The sequence below is a fragment of the Nannospalax galili genome, unplaced genomic scaffold (assembly GCF_000622305.1).
Source record: "Nannospalax galili isolate Female #2095 unplaced genomic scaffold, S.galili_v1.0 scaffold131, whole genome shotgun sequence".
Taxonomy (NCBI): Eukaryota; Metazoa; Chordata; class Mammalia; order Rodentia; family Spalacidae; genus Nannospalax; species Nannospalax galili.
Genome location: NW_008332088.1, coordinates 3,372,520 through 3,378,382, shown reverse-complemented (window position 1 = coordinate 3,378,382; position 5,863 = coordinate 3,372,520).

Genomic DNA, 5,863 nt, shown 5'->3' with positions numbered 1-5,863 from the left:
CCCCCTTAGGCCTCTGTTTGGCCTAATTATTTCCTATTATACTCCCTTAAAAGCTTACCTCCCATCTCTAATGGAGAGGTTTCTAGCATTTAATTTTGAGAGTTCCTCAGAAGCCCACCTCATTTCAATGGTGGAGGTTTCCTGCATTCCAAATCTACCATCTCACCTGTTCCTATCAGTTCCCTTGAAGGAGCTGTGGATGGGGACTCCATTCCTTTTGTACTCAGTTGTGTATCTCATTCACTCTCAAACAGTCCTCAGAATCTTCTGACCATCAAGGCAATACTTTGCTGTCTCTATGAATTTTTAAAAGAACTTGTTCTGTGCACAGTTGCCTGGCCTCTGAGGTACCCGCTTGGGCCCTTCCCCTATGTTACTGAGAGGATTTCCTTTCTAGAAACATTAGCAATCTAGTGAGTACCAAATGCCCAAGTGAAAGTGAAAATAACTTTGTAAAGCAGATTTTAATCTTGTAAAAGGATGCTTCCATGGTCAGTCAGCTCCAGCAAGTTTTTATCCCTAAAGCAATAGTACTGTGTCTTTTTCCCATTGGTTGGGGTAAGACCTCACAATATTTCCCACTTGTCTACTTTAAATAATTGGTACAAAGGAAGAGGGAAGAGCTACAATGCCCCAGGACATTGGGTTTGGGAATGCATTAGGGCCTTTCCTTAAATAAAAGCCTTACAGAATGTGCTGTAATTAAAAGAGTGAAATACCTTGTCATAAAACAAGTTTTACATGATTTGAAAGAAAAGACTAATATTTAATGTTCTTAAAAGAGTATGAGAGCTTCTGATACTAACTGGGCTGAGTTAAAGGAGCACTTCTGGATTCTGTAAATCCTGGGTACAGAAGAACATATCTTTATATTCCTGTTTTTTCCCCTACAGAGCCTTCCATATCAAACAGGACTAACCACTACAAACAAGTCTCTTACTTATATTTCATGATTAGAATTTCTCCACTCCTTTACTTAATGTGCAGGATTTCTGCAGTTTTTGCAGTGCTCTTGATGTCATGAGATGAAGGGATACCTAGCAACACTGTAATCAGTGTTCACTTGTAGAGCCCTCATTGTATTTACAAGCTGTGTACCCAAATGCAGTACAAGTAGAAGCTTCAAGATTTGGACTTAAATCAGGTGATATGTTTCCCATATGTGTGTGTATGAGAACAAATATGGGTGTCATTTTGTGTGATTTGAGATGCCATGGTGAAGAAGCAAGAGTTCACAGAGTTACCCAAGAAAGAATCAAGAATTTGAAATGAAAATCAATATTGTTTACTTAATTATGACTTTTTTCTCTTGCATAAAATATTCCTTTTAACCTGAGTTGGAACTGTTAGAAAAACTCCTTCTATTTTGTTGAAATTAATTAACTTCTCATTCAATGAAATGTGACTCATTCCTTCTAAAACCAGAACCCCAAATATCCTTGATCATTAAGAAGAGGATTTTGGACCTGAACCAGTTTCCAGTCTACAAAGAGGAGGGTCAACACAGAGAAAACATTTCCTCCATGCTTCCAAGTGAAGCCAGCCATGGTCAAGTAGGACCTTTGACTTATCTTCATGTAGATGGGACTGGTAAAAGAAAGGAGCCAGGGGTTCCTCCCAAGCTCAGGTGACCCCTGAAGAACAGATCCTCAAATGACCAATCAAAAAACAATATGCTGACCAAAGGGACTTGGGGGTGGAGAAAAGGGAAATATAAGGCCTGGCCCCTCCTTCATTAAAGGAGCTGCGGCACCTCACCTAGTGCTTGCTTCTACCCAACTCCCAGGGTCTGTGTGTCGAGACTCCACACCTCTTGTCCCCCTAATTGGCATGGGACCGGATCCAGGTCAGGGTCTTCACAGCTGGCCTGAGGAAACCCCACAACACCTGGTGCCTGAACAGGGGCTCCTGCACATGGTGTTGGCGACCCCCAGAACCTCAGTTTGTTTGGTAAGTACGCCCCTGGATTTGTCTGTTTCTTCAGCTGCTCAAGGGTAAATGAGCAGGCTCCTCCTTTGACCCCTCCACCCTGTCTGTCCTCTTTATTTTTAGACTGATTTGTTAGATCAGGGAGGCACACTCCACCACATGGTTCCTGAAGCCCACATCAGCACCTCCCCCCCTCAGCTCATCCCGGTGAGTTCACATAAGGGCTGATCCACCCCGTACTCAGAGCCCAGGCTTCGGGTCACCCTGTTGCTTGTCCTGGAGACACCATGTGAGCATATGGCTGGAGGTGTCATGGCCTCCAGAAGTCCCTCACTGAGCACAAGACATTTGGATCCAATACACCTTTACATGTCGGGGCAGTTTACATTCGAGTGGCTCACAGTGCTTCTTTTCTTCCTTTGTGCCTTCTTGGTAGTCACCCTCATCTTCTACTTTTGTGGTGAATTCCCCTTTGAAAGACCCTCCCACAATGGGCAATTTACCACCACAATGCAGGGAACCACAAACGGCAGCACTCAAGGTGCTCCTTAAAACCGGAGGGTTGAAAGTGAAACCAAAAGATATCGAACACTTTTGGGATGAAGCCATTAATTTGGCTCCATGGGTCTCCCCTGAAAACATGTGGGACCCTGACACGTGGATGCGGGTCCTCTTCCTGGCCTGAAAAAGGGGGTTCAGGTCAGGGATCACTCCCCCTGCATCGTTCATACCAATCCTCCTAGCCATCACTGCTAGCCTTAAATCCTTCTCTCCTGAGGATCTAGTGTAGATCTGGCCATTACCTTGACCCCAGACCTCCCAGATCCCCTGGACCTGGAGATGGACGCAGCCTCTGCGCCCACTTCCAATAAGGATGGAGCTCCTTTGCCTATATCTCAGGATACTCTCCTAGAGCTGCCATGCCCAGAAATTCCCCCACCCCATTACCCATGAAACGAGTTGCTCTCTTTCCCCCAATAAGCATCCTACCCCTTCCCCTGCTAACGTGCCCCTCCCTCCTAGACCGCCCTCTTTAAAGCCTCACCCACCGTTGTCCACATTTCTGGCTAACGTTGGCCCCGATGCGGCACAGGGTCCATGACTGCCCACCCCACTTGCTGACCTCGTTCTTATCTGCAAGGCAGCTGAGCAATTGGGCCCTGACTCCCCATATTTCAACAAGTTCTTTGCCAGTGGTCCTTACATTTACAAACCCACTGTGACTGGTATAGCTTACTAAAATGTTGCTCCCCCCGTGACCCACAAGTCTTTTTCCGTCATTTGATTCAACAGTCAGGGGAGTCCTTCATGAACTTCCTTACCCGTGTCATCGAGGCAGTAGTGCGGAGGGTGGAGTCTGGACCCACCTGAGAGGTGCTTATCAAACAGTTAACTTGGGAGGGACTAAACATCCCTACTCGTAATGCTATCATGTCTGCAGTGATAACATTCACAAATAGGTACTCTCGCTACTAGAGATTTAGACCCTAGGGTGGGCCCTATTGAGGCTTTGACTGCCTCCTTGGAGACTCTTTTGTCTCAAGGAAAACCCGCCCTCTTTGGCACATGGGAAGGCTGCTGGAACTGTTGGGGGCTTGGCCACTTTCGTAGCCACTTCCCAAGAGGTACACCCCACCCCAAGACTTGCACCAAGTGCAAAAAAGGGTTCCATTGGGCTAAAGACTGTAGGTCACAGCTTCAACTAGACTTAGTTCCTTTACACTCCACCTGGGGCATCCCTCAGCCCCACCCACAAAAGGGGAAATGAGACAGATATTATGCACTCTCCCAATCCTCAACCACCCTCCACTAATGACCCTGTTATACTCTTGCCCTTATCACTTCATTCCCCAGCCTACCCCACACTCTATTCAACTAATTCTATGCTTGTACCCAGTTACTTCCTGGGAATCACTCAATGGCTCCTGGCACCTAAATAACTCTCTATGCTTCACTACCAATAATGCATCCTCATGTATCAGGCTGTTCAACCTGACTGTCCAAAATTATGCCAGCAGTGCCTCTAATCTAAAAGCACTGTTGACCTGTCTTGAATCGTCACTTACCTACTCCTGACAGGCATAATTGTTCTCTTTGTACTTCTTAAATTCTTTGTTCTTTGTTTCCTCAGTCAGATAAACTTCAATCACTCAGTGTATCAGGCCCTCAGAGCAATACGCAAAGATGATTTCAACCCACCCTATGCAGCCCGACAGACTTGGCTTGCACAAATGTACAAGGCCTCCTACAGATAATTCCCCACCTCAACTTATCCCCTGGGAAGATACCCCTTGGAGGGCTGGTAGCCAATGATGGGTAAGCTCCTGTTGGGCTGAATCAACCTAAGCCAGGACATGGACGTGTACACCCATGCTCCAATGATGGGTAAGGGTCATGCCCGAATAGGACAACCTAAGACAGGCACAGTCCATGATCCTTGGGTCATCCCGAGGTGTAGCTGCCTACAGGCTCTTGCTGAACAGCCATTTTTAAAGAAAAAGGGTGGAAATGTAGCAGGAGGCCTCCAAAGATGGCACAGACCCAGAGTCCTGGGATTCAGTGAGAATTCACTTCACTTCTCGGTCCACAAAAAGCCCACCAAAAGGAGTCCATGCCTCCATACCCTGCTCGTGAGCCCAGTGACTGCTGACAGACTGTGTGGCATGGACCAATCAGAAAACGATATGCTAACTAAAGGGACTTGGGGGCGGAGAAAAGGGAAATATAAGGCCTGCCCCCTCCTGTATCAAATGAGCCTGCAGCACCTCACCTAGTGCTTGCTTCTACCTGACTCCTGGGGTCTGTGTGTCGTGACTCCACACCTCTTGCACCCCCTAATTGGCCGGGGACCCGATCCAAGTCAGGATCTTCACAGCTGGCCTGAGGAGAACCTGCAACAAATATTGACAACAGATTTTTGCTAGATGAGGAACAGCTGATGTTCCTAAAACAAGGATCTCTTGATAGGTTGACTAGATTCAGCAGATGGACAACTGCTGGAGAATAGCACTGGGGGTGCTGACAACACAGTGGACAGTAACAGGGATGACAGAGTATGTGGGCTCCAGTATGTGGGAGGGGGGAGGCTATGGGAGGGTGCCATTTGGGAAGTGGGTATATAGATGAATAAGATTGTGTGAGACGTTCTGTATGCTATACACACAGAAAAATCAACAAATTTTTTAAAAAGACATATTTGAGGAGGAAGTATAAATATTTACTTCATGTTAAATAGTAGAGGTGATAAACATTACCAGCAAAATCTACCTGATGACTTTATATCAATACTCAGGTACTAAGTATCGAAGTGTAACTGACTGTGACTAGTAATCATCAGATATATAGAGATTAAAGACACATGGTCAAACAGCTAAGTGTTAGTAGCATTAAAAATGTAGGAAAGAGCATATTTTAAAATGAAATGGAGATCTTCTTTAAAGGGTAAAAACTCATTCAATTTTATATCTTACAGGGTTTATAATAGATCAATATTGTATAACTGTTTTAATCAACTGTGAACCTAAAAATTTACAGCCACTGTTGAAAGAGATGTATCCTTGCTCTGTAGTGTGTTACTGAATATGTTAAACCTGTAATGAAATGCTTCTTTTAATCATGTGATTATATTAAAAAAATTCTTCAAAGCATAAATATTTGCTTCTTAATAATTAGTAGATGTGAAAAACATTACCATTGAAATCTACCCTATGACTTTATATCCATGCTCACATGCCAAGGATCTTAGAAAGTAACCAACTGTGACTAGTAATAATAAGATATACAGAGATTAGAAAAGCATGTGCAAACATCTTAGTGTTAATTGCATTAAAATGAATTTTTCTCTATGAAACTATGCATTTTAATAAGGAAATAAAGATCTTTTTAAAGGTTAAAACCTCATTTAATTTTATATCTTATAGGGTTTATATGGAGT